This window comes from Monodon monoceros, unplaced genomic scaffold, assembly GCF_005190385.1.
Source record: "Monodon monoceros isolate NGI ecotype Baffin Bay Population unplaced genomic scaffold, NGI_Narwhal_1 Super_Scaffold_2, whole genome shotgun sequence".
In the NCBI taxonomy this organism is placed as follows: domain Eukaryota; kingdom Metazoa; phylum Chordata; class Mammalia; order Artiodactyla; family Monodontidae; genus Monodon; species Monodon monoceros.
Window position 1 is genome coordinate 65,541,253 of NW_021703776.1, and position 15,165 is coordinate 65,556,417.

Genomic DNA, 15,165 nt, shown 5'->3' on the forward strand with positions numbered 1-15,165 from the left:
TCCACTCAGTTCTGTCCCCTAAGACAAAAGAGTCAGTCTTTTGGTTAGTCATTTACTCTGGGAGGGCTAGGCCCTTCCACTTGGCCACACTGAGCAACCAGGCTGTTCAGGGTGGCCAACCAGCCACATGCTGGGTTTCCGGGCCTCCTGCCACTTCAGGACTTGGTGAAACAGCACGCTCCAGGGGTAGACTCTGCCATTCTGAGCAGCTGCCAGCCAGATGATAAGTCCAGAGTACATGGGAGTTAAGTCCCCAAGGGATAGCCATTGGGAAACAAGTCAGGAGGGAGCAGGCAGATAGATTCCTTTACCTCCCTACCTTGTATCAGCTATTTCAAGGCACGGCTTCTCTTTGCATTTGGTCCAAAGAAGACTCATGTTTAAGTAGCCAGACCTGCTAATCACGCTGCACCGTCTTTCTCTGCAGCTTTTGGAGAAGTGATAGGCAGCATCTAAAACCTCACTTCACATTGGTTTATAGCCTTTTTTGCTGACTTCCCTTTTTACCATCATTCCTGCCTTGTTTCGCACCTCCCAAGTAAAGCATCAGCACTTTAATTCTTGTCTCAGGCTGCACTTTCTAGAGAACCCTGGCTAAGATCTGTGGAATTTATAATAGCCTGGGTCTTTGGAGTGGGTTGTATACTTTTCACAGCACCTAGGATGTTTTCTGATTTACAGCCCAATTAAGCAAAACAAACCTTTTGAATGTCTACTTTGTCTTTGTTTTGGAAAAAAAATTGTAGGGCTAAATATGACACAATGCACACACATACATTAGAATTTATTTCTAATCATGAAACACACTGAAATACTTAATTTCTTGATTGTCATTAGTTGTAAGGAGGGAAACGTATGCTCTAAGTGGTAAATATAATCAGGTCCTTTATTTCTGTATCAAGATTTCATTTTCAGTGAGTGATTTTGGTATATTCTTGTGCTGTCCTTGCTGCTTTTAGCACCATGGAGAGCTACAGGTAGTTAAGTCAGTGCTCCGTTTTCTTCTCCTGATTGAAATCTCATGTAAAGTGTTCCTCTTTGTAATGAAAATAAGGACAATTGAGCAACCAACAAGTTATAAACCTAATTTTCTCCTTAAATAGAACTTGGGTTTTTTTAAGAATTGCAACTGATGGACCTAACAGAATACAATAGCGACTTTCAAAAGAATAATTTTTTTCTGCAGCGACTCTGGAGTGTAACAAATCCAATGATCTTTCACCACAAAGAAAGTAATTTTTTAGGCAAAAGGTTAAAGGCTGGGGAGATGAGTAATTCTGCATTGTAATTATTTACATCAAATTTGATATGTAGTTATAAGATTGCACTTACAAACAATATCTTTTCTATTTCTCTTTAACTCTTGCAAATATTTGCTGTTTTTAAGTGAATTGCATTTCATCCCCACTGAGAAGCAATGACAACGTGTATTGATCAACTTTAATGGCTGAGCTTGATTGTTCTATTTTACAATCATTCCAATAACAGTAATTTTAGAGAAAGCAGTGAATTAGCTTTCAATTTATTTCAGTCTTGAAGCTGAAACAGGCCAATAAAAAAGGTAAGTGACAGGATTTGACAATCAGAGCTTCTACATTTCAACTTCAAACTATCACAAACGACAAGAGCAGGGCTTCATCTGGCCCCATATGTACTGATGTAGACATACACATACCCACGTACATTTGTTTTGTTTTTTTTTTAACATCTTTATTAGAGTATAATTACTTTACAATGGTGTGTTAGTTTCTGCTATATAACAAAGTGAATCAGCTATAGATATACATACATCCCCATATCTCCTCCCTCTTGTGTCTTCCTCACACCCTCCCTATCCCACCCCTCTAGGTGGACACAAAGCACCGAGCTGATCTCCCTGTGCTACGTGGCTGCTTCCCACTAGCAATCTGTTTTACATTTGGTAGTGTATATATGTCCATGCCACTCTCTCACTTCGTTGCAGATTACCCTTCCCCATCCCCGTGTCCTCAAGTCCATTCTCTATGTCTGTGTCTGTATTTCTGCCCTGCCCCTAGGTTCTTCAGAACGCTTTTTAAAATTTTTTAGATTCCATATGTGTGTGTTAGCATACGGTGTTTGTTTTTCTCTTTCTGACTTGCTTCACTCTGTATGACAGACTCTAGGTCCATCCACCTCATTACAAATAGCTCAATTTCGTTTCTTTTTATGGCTGAGTAATATTCCATTGTATATATGTGCCACATCTTCTTTATCCATTCATCTGATGATGGACACTTAGGTTGTTTCCATCTCTTGGCTACTGTAAATAGAGCTGCAATGAACGTTTTGGTACACGACTCTTTTTGAATTATGGTTTTCTCAGGGTATGTGCCCAGTAGTGGGATTTCTGGGTCATATGATAGTTCTACTTTTAGTTTTTTAAGGAACCTCCATGCTGTTCTCCATAGTGGCTGTGTCAATTTACATTCCCACCAACAGTGCAAGAGGGTTCCCTTTTCTCCACACCCTCTCCAGCATTTATTGTTTCTAGATTTTTTCATGATGGCCATTCTGACTGGTGTGAGGTGATAACCTCGTTGCAGTTTTGATTTGCATTTCTCTAATGATTAATGGTGTTGAGAATCCTTTCATGTGTTTGTTGGCAATCTGTATATCTTCTTTGGAAAAATGTTTATTTAGGTCTTCTGCCCATTTTTAGATTGGGTTGTTTGTTTTTTTGATATTGAGCTGCATGAGCTGCTTATAAATTTTGGAGATTAATCCTTTGTCAGTTGCTTCATTTGCAAATATTTTCTCCCATTCTGAGAGTTGTCTTTTCGTCTTAGTCATGTTTTCCTTTGCTGTGCAAAAGTTTTTAAGTTTCATTAGGTCCCATTTGTTTATTTTTGTTTTTATTTCCATTCCTCTAGGAGGTGGGTCATAAAGGATCTTGCTGTGATTTATGTCATAGAATGTTCTGCCTATGTTTTCCTCTAAGAGTTTTATAGTGTCTGGCCTTAAATTTAGGTCTTTAATCCATTTTGAGTTTATTTTTGTGTATGGTGTTAGGGAGTGTTCTAATTTCATTCTTTTACATGTAGCTGTCCAGTTTTCCCAGCACCACTTATTGAAGAGGCTGTCTTTTCTCCATTGTATATTCTTGCCTCCTTTATCAAAAATAAGGTGACCATATGTGAGTGGGTTTATCTCTGGGCTTTCTATCCTGTTCCACTGATCTATATTTCTGTTTCTGTTCCAGTACCATACTGTCTTGATTACTGTAGCTTTGTAGTATAGTCTGAAGTCCAGGAGCCTGATTCCTCCAGCTTCATTTTTCTTTCTCAAGATTGCTTTGGCTATTCAGGGTCTGTTGTGTTTCCATACAAATTGTGAACTTTTTTGTTCTAGTTTTGTGAAAAATGCCATTGGTAGTTTGATAGGGATGGCATTGAATCTGTAGATTGCTTTGGGTAGTATAGTCATTTTCACAATGTTGATTCTTCCAATCCAAGAACATGGTATATCTCTCCATCTGTTTGTATCATCTTTAATTTCTTTCATCAGTGTCTTATAGTTTTCTGCATACAGGTCTTTTTTCTCCTTAGGTAGATTTATTCCTAGGCATTTTATTCTTTTTGTTGCAGTGGTAAATAGGAGTGTTTCCTTAATTTCTCTTTCAGATTTTTCATCATTAGTATATAGGAATGCCAGAGATTTCTGTGCATTAATTTTGTATCCTGCTACTTTATCAAATTCATTGATTAGCTCTAGTAGTTTTCTGGTAGCATCCTTAGGATTCTCTATGTATAGTATCATGTCATCTGCAGTGACAGCTTTACTTCTTCTTTTCCAACTTGGATTCCTTTTTCTTCTCTGATTGCTGTGGCTAAAACTCCCAAAACTATGTTGAATAAGAGTGGTGAAAGTGGGCAACCTTTCTTGTTCCTGATCTTAGAGGAAATGGTTTCAGTTTTTCACCATTGAGAACGATGTTGGCTGTGGGTTTGTCATATATGGCCTTTATTATGTTGAGGTTAGTTCCCACTGTGCCTACTTTCTGGAGGGTTTTTATCATAAATGGGTGTTGAATTTTGTCAAAAGCTTTTTTTGCATCTACTGAGATAATCATATGGTTTTTCTCCTTCAGTTTGTTAATATGGTTTATCACATTGATTGATTTGCGTATATTGAAGAATCCTTACACTCCTGGGATAAACCCCACTTGATCATGGTGTATGATCCTTTTAATGTGTTGTTGGGTTCTGTTTGCTAGTATTTTGTTGAGGATTTTTGCGTCTATGTTCATCAGTGATATTGGCCTGTAGTTTTCTTTCTTTGTGACATCTTTGTCTGGTTTTGGTGTCAGGGTGATGGTGGACTCATAGAATGAGTTGAGGAGTGTTCCTCCCTCTGGTATATTTTGGAAGAGTTTGAGAAGGATAGGTGTTAACTCTTCTCTAAATATTTGATGGAATTTGCCTGTGAAGCCATCTGGTCCTGGGCTTTTGTTTGTTGGAAGATTTTTAATCACAGTCTCAAGTTTAGTGCTTGTGATTGGTCTGTTTATATTTTCTGTTTCTTCCTGGTTCAGTCTCGGTAGGTTGGGCTTTTCTAAGAATTTGTCCATTTCTTCCAGGTTGTCTATTTTATTGGCATATAGTTGCTTGTCGTAATCTCTCATGATGCTTTGTATTTCTCCAGTGTCAGTTGTTACTTCTCCTTTTTCATTTCTACTTCTATTGATTTGAGTCTTCTTCCTTTTTTTCGTGATGAGCCTGGCTAATGGTTCATCAATTTTATTTATCTTCTCAAAGAACCAGCTTTTAGTTTTATTGATCTTTGCTATCAAGGGTCTTTAAAAATTTTTACGCCTTAAAGAGGCAGAGAAAGAATTGATAAGTTTTCTAAAGTAAGTGCTCTTAGAAAAGAGCATTCAGGGCCCAGAATCTGGAAGAAGTCTGTCTAAAGTTTAGGCAAGCCAAGGGAAATATTAAGCCCTTCTTAAATGAGTAAAGTTGGGAAAAATCAGGGGAGTTCTAATATGACTGGTTTTTCTCCTCTACAAAACAGAAGTCTAAATCCAGGTTCCTTTGTATATGAAGCCACTACATACTCGGCAGTTTGGATCATCTGCTTTTACCACATTTCAATATCATTTGATGATGATACTACTATGAAAGATATTTAATGGGAATTCTGTAAATATTTAGCCTATATTTTGATGGAAAAGGAAGTGCTCTGTAACTATATGAGAAAAGATTTCAGTGTTTTACAATTCAACATGACTAGCTCCTCATATAATAACAAACTGTCAAAAGTAAATATCTTACTCAAGCTGAAAGCAAATAAAAGGAAGACAGCAAGAAACAGCAGCTGCAGAATTGAAAGTGATTTATTATTTCACTGAATGATCACTTCAGGAAGCAATAGTGATTTCTCTGGTATTTGGGTGGTTTTTGCCTTGTGGGGAAGCCAGTGTGAAAATGGCAAGTCTTTAGGAACTGAAACAACACCCAACGATGCCTATTTTCATCATTTTTTGTTTACTTCTGTTGACGAAAATGACAGCTAGAAATTTAAACAAAGATCAGATGTGAATATTCTGGAAGGAAGAGTAATTGTTCCAAAATTCATCATTGCTCAGTTTTTACTTTGGAGAAATTTCAGAATACAAGGCCAAAAGAAAACAATTGTTTCACAAAAAAACAAACAAAAAAATGTGGGAACATTCCACATTCCGAGGGGCAAGATGTAAGGTCTCATGTAATCTCAGCTTTTATTTACTTGCATTGGACATGGTAAGCACTGCAGAGGTACGAATAGTGTTTAGTGGAGAGAAGAGATATTTTGGACACAATTAAAATGTGGTGCAATTATTAAGACCAGTTTTTCTTCTGTATAATTGGTTCAATTTAGTGAAGCCATATTTGCTCTAAGGTCAGAACTATTTTTTTTCATGTAATTGCATTATATATCCCTAAGAAACATCATATAGTAAACTGATGAAATGTATTTACCCCAGATGGCAATGCTAAAGTCCTTAAGCAAAATTCAGAAATCAGATTTTACATGACATACAGTTATACTCTGTCTACAAAGGGGGCTCATAATACAAAGTGGAAAGAACATTGTGTGTTTCCCCTCATGGGAAAAAAGTTTAGATTTTTTATCTCATGTTCTCCCCCGTCTAAGTGTAGGGTTCCATTCAGATATATGGGCAATAAAGAAAGTGAGTAATAATAGATTACTGAACAATGTCTAATCCTTGGACTGGTGGAACAGAGCCTTTTCTCAAACTTCTGGCTGCTTCATTCTGTGTAAGTGGTTGGACACTTCAATCATCACCAAATAAAAAGGCAACATTTCCTCTGATGATTAATCATTTGGGCCTTAGCGAGTATCAGAGACAGCCTTTGAGACATTTGTTCTCTAAGAGCTCCCAACATTAGCTGTAATACTGTATTAATATAATAGTCCCCATGTTCTTACTCTTTTTCATGGTTTCCACCTGCTCTTTACATAGTGCAGCTGTTTGAACTCACAGTCTTCCTTCTCATTTGCACTCACGGCCCCATCCTTTTTGCTCATTCCCTTTGGTTTCCACTTGACAGGTTTTCTATGGCATGTGGTGGGTGGGTCAGCAAGTAGAGCACTTGCCCCAGTTTACTCAGAAATTGCTTCTAAATGTAGGATTGTGAGTTCTTCCCAAAGTTAGCAACTTCAAAATTCAAAAGTGGTCATTCATTATATGATAGCTGCTGAACAATAATTTAGTCTGAGACTTTGTTCTGACAATCTTGTGTCCCTGGGACCACCCATTCTTCCCATCCATGATTTCCTAGGTGGCCTTCTTTAGGTCACAACTCAAGGCCCACTTTGGTATTTCTGAGGTTAATACAAACCTCTCACACACATCTATACTACATTTTCTTAATAGCAAATTGAATAATTGACTTCTTAATTGTATATGCAGTGCTATCTACATGAAAAAGTGATAACTTCATTGAGAAAGTAATAGGAGGGATAGAATCTATAAAAATGAGTAAATGGCCAATAATAATTTAGGAAACATTTTTGTCTCTCTCTAATTTTTCATGTAATACAACTGCAATAAAACCAGAGAACAGAAGCAAAAAACTAGATATGTGTATCCTAAACTCTTTGTTTTAAATCCACTTCCTAGGAAGCAATCTTTAGTAGTAGACTTTTTTCTAGAAGACTTTTTTCATTTATTTTTGTTCAGGATGATAGTTTAAGGAAGGTAAAATAATATGTGACGTTGCGTGTGCTACCTGTAATTTTTTGTTTTTGTTTTTGTTTTTAGTAAAGGAGAAGTAAGTATAAAGAAAGCCCTGATCAAAAGATGAAAACATTTTCTGAGATTTCTGTGATACTTAGCGTCAGATACCCAGCTCTGTTTTGTTTTCAGGGGACTCCAGAAGGTGATCGACTGATCATGCAAGTGACCTACCTAGCTATAACCAAAGCATGACAAAACTTCTCTCCAGGAGAAGCATGTTTTCTCTATTACATTGCTGCACTAAAGGAAGCCCCATGGCAGTCCTAGTTCTTGTCTGGTAGTTTTAAATGGCCTTAGGTCAGACACAAAGGCAAAGAGATTTGACCCAGCAGTGTGAAGACATCAAGTGAGGGAGTATCATCCTGAACAGAAATAGAGAAAGAAGTAAGGATGTCTTTACCCTAAAGCTCCCAAACTTGGAATCAAACTTTGTGCCCTGTAAGTGTGTGGATTTGGCTCACTGAAGCTGAAATTCAGTTAGCTGTAGGGCAGAGCTTGACAGTGATTGTGTAAATGATCACAGGGTCATGCAGTAATCCTTGATTTAGTGGAGAAAAGATGGAGAAGAAGCAACGATTAGAGACGATCTAAGCATTCTGCAAGTGGGAACGTTCCACATTCCAAGGGGCAAGTTGTAAGGTCTCATGTAATCTCAGCTTTTATTTACTTGCATTTTTCTTTCCATCAACACCCCACATGATTATTAAATGTCTTCTGTGTGTCAGTTGGAATATAAAAGGCACATTTCTCTGAAGATATTATTTTGTGGTTGAAAAGGCAAGGATTATGTTCAATAAATTAATGGGGAAATTAAAAAAAAAAGATATCAAGTATTAGGTAATGGTGTAAGGACTCAGAGAAAGAAAGACTCTGCAGTCTTTGGGGATTTGATATATGTGTGTGTGTGTGTGTGTGTGTGTGTGTGTGTGTACCAGATATTGCAATAAGTACAAGGATATTTAGGGGTTCATGAATCCCCTGAAATTGTATCAATAATTTTGGGTATTTATACACATTTTATAGGCACATTTTTTCTGTGAAAGAAGATCCATTACTTTCTAATTCAAATTCTCAAAGTAATCTATGTAAAAAATTTTAAGGACCAACTACTGTTTTAGAGGCATCTGTATTTATGAAAAATTTTAAATAAATTACTGGGAAGGAGAATATTTTAATTTGACAAATAAAGAGGTATATTTTCCCATTTTATTTCAAGCATTATCTTATATTTCAGGAATCAATTATATAAGTTTAGAGTATTAAGCATAATTTATAACAGTTATAAGGATAAATTGAGTTGTTCCATAAATATGAGCCATTTCCAACCACCTTTGCCTTCTTTGGACCAATAAGCCTCTAATATTTCTATGTGTGTTTCTGTCATTTGGGTCTTTGTAGATAGTGAAATCATGCTTGTTTGAATTTGACTAACAGGTTGATCGACTGACTGAAAAAACTGAGTAACTAATTATGTTACTTGGTTTGATGAATCATCTTACGCTTAAATCCCTCCTGAAGCTAGTTTTGTCTCTCTGGTTGGGTTTTTTGGTCATTTAACCTGTTTTTGAGTAGGAAGTGGAGAAAGGTGGAAAAGATAAGTTGATATTGCAATGGTAAGCAGAAGTATTTAGTTTCACTGCCCAGAGCTCTTTTATTGATCCTTTCTCCACCCAAACATTATTCAACAAATGAATAAGTTTAAAATTAAGTCAAGGCATCTTGAAAACTAAAGCTGAGTCATCTTTATAGTCTGTGGAGTATATTTATGAGAGTTGGAGAATCATACTGCCAACATTAATTGAATCATACTGCCAACATTAGTTAATTCCTCCTTCTGCACCTCCTGCCATACTGGTCAACTCCCCAAGCCAGTTCTCAGCTTATAGTTTCCCCAGTATACTGGTCTGGGGGAAATTATGGCCGTCAAAAAAATTAGGTTGTGCTTTTAACACAGCTGGTTTTACTTCTCTTCAATGTGAGAGGTTTGAGGTAGCCATGAATGGGTGAAGGAAGCATATAGCAACAGTCAAGAGCCAACTGAATGTTGCCTGAAAACATGGGACAAAGTCTGCTGGAAATTAGACAAAAAGATGTGCTAACCTTATAAGACATACTTCACTCCCCACACTCATAATTTTGCCATCATTTTAAGTATTCCAAACTTCTAGGAAATTATGGTCAAACTTTTGACATGAGAACTAGTCTCAAATTTTATGTCCTTTAGATTAGCGAGAAGCAAAACAACAGCAACAGTGCCCTTTTACTGTTGGAAACTCTATTGAGTTTACCTAATATGGTGAGAAGTAGCTAGATGGTTTTATATGATTTGTGCAATTCTGCATCTTAATCACTAATAAGAACCACTTAGCAATGGGGGACCATGAAAATTAGTTTTGCAGTAAGATAGAAAATGTAGGCGTTTGAATTACCAACATTTAATATAGGATAATGGGTAAATGTCAAATCAAGTCTTGGGGAGTATTAAATAAAAAGAATTAGTGACCTAGACGCTAACAGTAATAGACAATTGGGTGAAATGGCTGTGCAGTTGTCTTCAAAGATAGCAGAAGCAGCCACGCTAATTAGTATTAGAAATTAGGCTTGTCACTCTTAATTGTAGAGATAGAGTCAATGCTTATTCACAAGTTTTAGAGTATAAATTAAAAGTTCCTAAAATTTCAGCTAACAGAATGGAATTGTATTACTTCTGGTCATAAAGGGGAAGAACTATGATTTTGTACAGCTGCTATGAAAAATGATTTAGCAGAAAGGAATGCAGTGTGCTGTGAAGTTGAGGATGTGGTGGCCGTGAAAGGCTTTTTGTTTTGTTTTTGTGAGTGATTCATTTAGAGCCTTGTTTCATGTGATGACTGTTGACAAGTAGCTTTATTCCAAAGAAAAAAAAAGTCATTTTTAATGGATTTATTGAATATATATATTTCTAAGAGTGGTTTTTATAAATTATATATTTTTCATCTAAGAATGAATAAGCCTGTGTATGAATAACGTATAGTCCCATGGAGGTATATTTTGGGGAGAGATTAAGCAAATAAAATAATGGGATTGGAATATAATGAAATCGGAGGGAGGAAAAAAGAAAACGCTTGAACATATTGAATGCTATGGCAAGCACATAGATTTTGGAGCGTGTGTTTGAGTTCAAGCTCTGCTATTTACTAATTCCCCTCACTCAACCTTGGTTTCCTCTTTTAAAATGAAGAATATTATTACTTAATTCATGGAATTTTTAATATTTAATAACATATAATATATGCAAAGTACATTGTACAGCCTCAAGCACATAAAGATGCTCGGTAAGTGCCATTGCTTACCCATATTGCCTTCATACTGTGAAATGACTTGCTTCTCCTAAGTGGATTTTATGGCTCAGTGGTTTAGCTGGTTCATATATTTTCTCTGATTGTTTGGAAAATGCCACCTGGAAGGTCCAGTCATGCAGGGTGGGACAGATGAAGTTGACCACAGTATTTTACCTCCCATGTGGAAACCTATGCCATCACAAGCCATTATTAGGAAAATATAGAAATAGAATTGCTGATATAGGCTCTTTCTAAAATCATTAAAATATATATTTTATTTTTGCAAATTAAAATCTTTATTTTGGTTTGCTCTTTTTGTATTTTTATTTTAGCTTTAAGTAAGTAAAAGAGATAGACATAGTTTAATAGAGCTTTGGATGACGTGGATGATGTCTGTAAAGCTAATGTGCTTGTTTAGACCATCTTTCTTCCTGTTACATCAAGGGAAAGCACTTTTACTGTTTATGAGTTTCAGACTTAATTTATTTTAAAAGCTAGATTTTCCATCTTGTTGAAGACACCTCATTTCTTTCCTGTTGTAGAGAGAGTCAAATAAAGTGACCTCACATTTCAGCACAACTAGAGATCTACTTCACAACTAATAAAAAATAAAATGTCCCTCTTCAAACTGACCAGAAAATAACCTTATTCCACAGTTTGTTTTAGCATACTGTAGCTTATGTATTTTTAGTAACATGATCATGAGTATTATTACAGAGTGGAAAATTAAATATAATTACAGTGTGGAATTAAAGGTATTTAGGCCTATATATATAAATTTTTAGCTGTGAGATGTTTTTAGTTTATTCTGTTTTGTTTTTTTTGTATCTTTTATACAAATTTTAATTGTTGTAAAAAAACACTTAAAATTTACCATCTTAACCATTTTTAAGTGTATAGCATAGTGGTGTCAAGTATCACAATGTTTTCCAAAAGCTTTCCAGAACTTTTTCATCTTGTAAAACTGAAACTTTCTACTCATTAAACAACATCTCCCCTTTTCCCTTTTCTTCTTCCCTCAGCCACTGGTAACCACCATTCTACTTTATGTTTCTGTGAATTTCACAGCATTAGATACATCAGATAAGTGAAATCACATGATATTTGCCTTTTTCTTTTCAAACTGGTAGGCCCCAATTTTTTTTTTTTTACTATTTATTTATTTGGCTGTGCCGGGTCTTAGTTGCAGCACACAGGATCTTTAGTTGCAGCATGTGGGATCTAGTTCCCTGACCAGGGATCAAACCTGGGCCCTTTGCCTTGGGAGTGCAGAGTCTTAACCACTGGACCACCAGGGAAGTCCCGGTAGGCTCAAATTTTTAAAGTTGAAAGGAAAAATTTCAAAATACTTTGTCTAACAAATCACATATAATTAAGTTTGACAACTATATCAGTGTACAATACTGGGCGATAGCTATTTTCATCCCAATTTAAAGAAAATTATTTAAAAGTATGCTCAAGTTTGTATCAAACTATTTATATTTCTAGATGTCTTAATATGTGATGCTAAGAAAGTGTGAGTTGGTATTACTATAGAGTTTTGTGTAAATAGGTCATTAAGTGTACAAAGCATATATTTATCAAAAATTATTTTTGTATAATGTTTACACTTAAAAATGCCTCTACACTGAACTTTATTGACACTGATTGAATAGGGTTTTCTTTATAAAATAAAAAATATAAATCTCTTTATAACAGTAGAATAAATAGAGCTATAAAAAATTGGGCTTCACAATTCTTTTTAAGAATAAAAGGTAATATATTTGAAATACACAGAAATAGAGAATCACTATGTTGTGTAATAGGAACTAACATAGTGTTGTTGGTCAATTATACTTCAAAAACAAACAAGCAAACTCATAAAAAAGGAGATCAGATTTAAACTTCCAGTATAAGATAAATAAATACTAGGGATGTAATGTACAACATGGTAAATATAATGAACACTGCTGTATGTTATACCTAAAAGTTGTTAAGAGAGTAAAGCCTAAGAGTTCTCATCACAAGAAAAACTATTTTCTTTTTCTTTTATTTTGTATCTATACAAGATGATGATAATCACTAAACTTACTGTGGTAACCATTACATGCTATATGTAAGTCTAATCTTTATGCTGTACACCTTAAATTTATACAGAGCTATATGTCAATTATATCTCAATAAAACAATAAAAATAACTAAAAAGAAGAAATGATAAGATTTGAAAATCATTTGATATTTATATTTCTTTATTACACCTAAGAGTCAGAGGACATACTCTGCAAAACAAAACATTAATTTTTAAGACATGCTCTGTAAATAAAATCACTAACTTTTAGTGAAACTTAGCAAAATCATTTGTGAGTAATATTATCTAAACAGACATTTATGAACACATCATTTTGTGAATTTCCAAAAGGGCCGGGACTGTGTCTAATTTGTGGTATAGACCAAAACACCATACCTCTAATTGGACTTCAAATATATTTTCTTTTATAAGGATAACCCCTTGCAGCAAAGGAGATCAACTCCTAGATTACCCAGCTATGTCTGTGCAGAGAATACAGGCTCCTTTTAATAACAAAATTGAAGCATTTATTATGTCACTAGTGGACCTGTATCACCTTTATTTTTATTTTTGCATGAAAGTATTCTGTGATGTTGCAGATTTGAAAACATTGTAAAACAGGGAACAGCTGATTTATACTCAATAGCAGACAATATCACCTGGTCAACATTTTCAATAACTTCAAAAATGTGTAGGTAGAGTTTGATTATATGCAGATTTTTTATGGCTCTTACAATATCATTGAAATTTGTTAAAAATGACAAGAAAATTCAGACAGGGTTATAGTTCATTTGAACATGTAAAGGATATCTGATCAGGCATTTACTCATGTAGCCTGAAGAAAGTCTACTGGTGATGACAAATGGCTCAGAGGCCCTTTTTTCCATCGCTGAGTAAATGGAGCAGAGACACCACCCAGGGAAGCCCCAACTGACACTGATGAAAATGCTCACAGGCGCCAAGGATAAAACAACTGAAGCAAACATAATGGGAGAGCTCAAAAGGAGAGTGTGCCAGGGGCTAGAAAACTTTGCTGCAGGAACTAGCAGGATGGACTGAATATACTTAAAAGTCTCTATCTGGTATTCTATTCAGACGGTATATTCATATGCGTGAGGAGGAGCGACAGGGTTGATGATGATGTAGTCACACATGTGGAGATCAGGTGGAAGAGAGCAATGGGAAGGTGAAAATCCTTTTAGCAGACCCTGATATAGAGAAGCGAATGATGACCGTGTAGAAATGGTGTGGACAATTGGGACTGGAATTCATTACAGAGGAAGAGGGTTGATATAGAGATCTTCCACTGAAGACTGGTGGTGGGGTAGAAGAAAAGATAATAGTCACTAATTGTTTGCAGAATGAAGGCAGTGATTTTGGTTCGTTTGTTTCTAGATAGGGAGTTAATGGAAATGTTGGTAGATTGAGAGGAAGGATCAGTGGAGAGAATGAGCGTTAAGAAGACAAAAGGGAAAATTTCGGAGTGCCACTGAGATTCCTTCTTTCCTAAGCAGAGATTTTTTTGCCACACCACACGGCATGTGGGATCTTAGCTCCCCGACCAGCGACTGAACCTGTGCCCCCTGCAGTGGGAGTGCGGAGTCTTAACCACTAGACTGCCAGGGAAGTCCCTCCTGAGCATAGTTTGATAAATTATAGGCTACCATCCGTCTGAAAAGGAGAAAGAAGGATTTGAGATGATGGCAATGGTGACAAGGAATGTCAGTAGAGGAGATAAATTTTAATTCACAGTTTTGCTTGTAGATTGACTTCTTAAAGGAATTAAGAAGGAGTAAGTGCTGAAAGTATCTGTGGAGCTCCAGCGTTTAATCATATGTGTACTGGGCTAAAGACAGACTCCTCTTCTTACTCGTATCTATTGACTGTTTCCTGTATAACAGGTACTCAACATTTTCTCATTTAAATCTCACAACCCTTTGCAGGAAACACTAACATTCTCTCAAATTTATGTTGAGGAAAGCAAGGCTCAGGAAGGTTAAGTAAGTTGGAGGTGGTTATACAGCTAGTGAGCATCACAGTTGGGATCCAAACCAGGTTTGTCTGCCGGGGAACTCACCTCTTAAATATACTCTATAGGATTAAGGCAGATACTTTTCTGACTTAATTCGGTGTGTGTGTGTGTATGTGTGTGTGTGTGTGTGTGTGTGTGTGAGAGAGAGAGAGAGAGAGAGAGAGAGAGAGTATGAAAAAGGGATTCTTTGATTTATCATGTGTGAATTTTCTTTTCCACTTAATTAAAAGTTCCTTGTGTATAGGGACCCTGCCCTCATTTGTATTAAGTGGAACATTTTTATTTCATTTTTTATAACAGCTCTTTTTTTGTAGTTCTTTACAAAAGGTATTTCTAGGCATTTGTTTTCACAAAATATTAATCAAGATGGCATTTTATATTCTAAGTAATAAAGAAACACTCCCTCTACTATGGATTTCAGAGCAAGTTGGAGATAGCCCACACCTGCATATTGACTGTCTCTTTCTATCCTTTTCTTGTTGTCATTGAGTTTAGAGGGCATTTT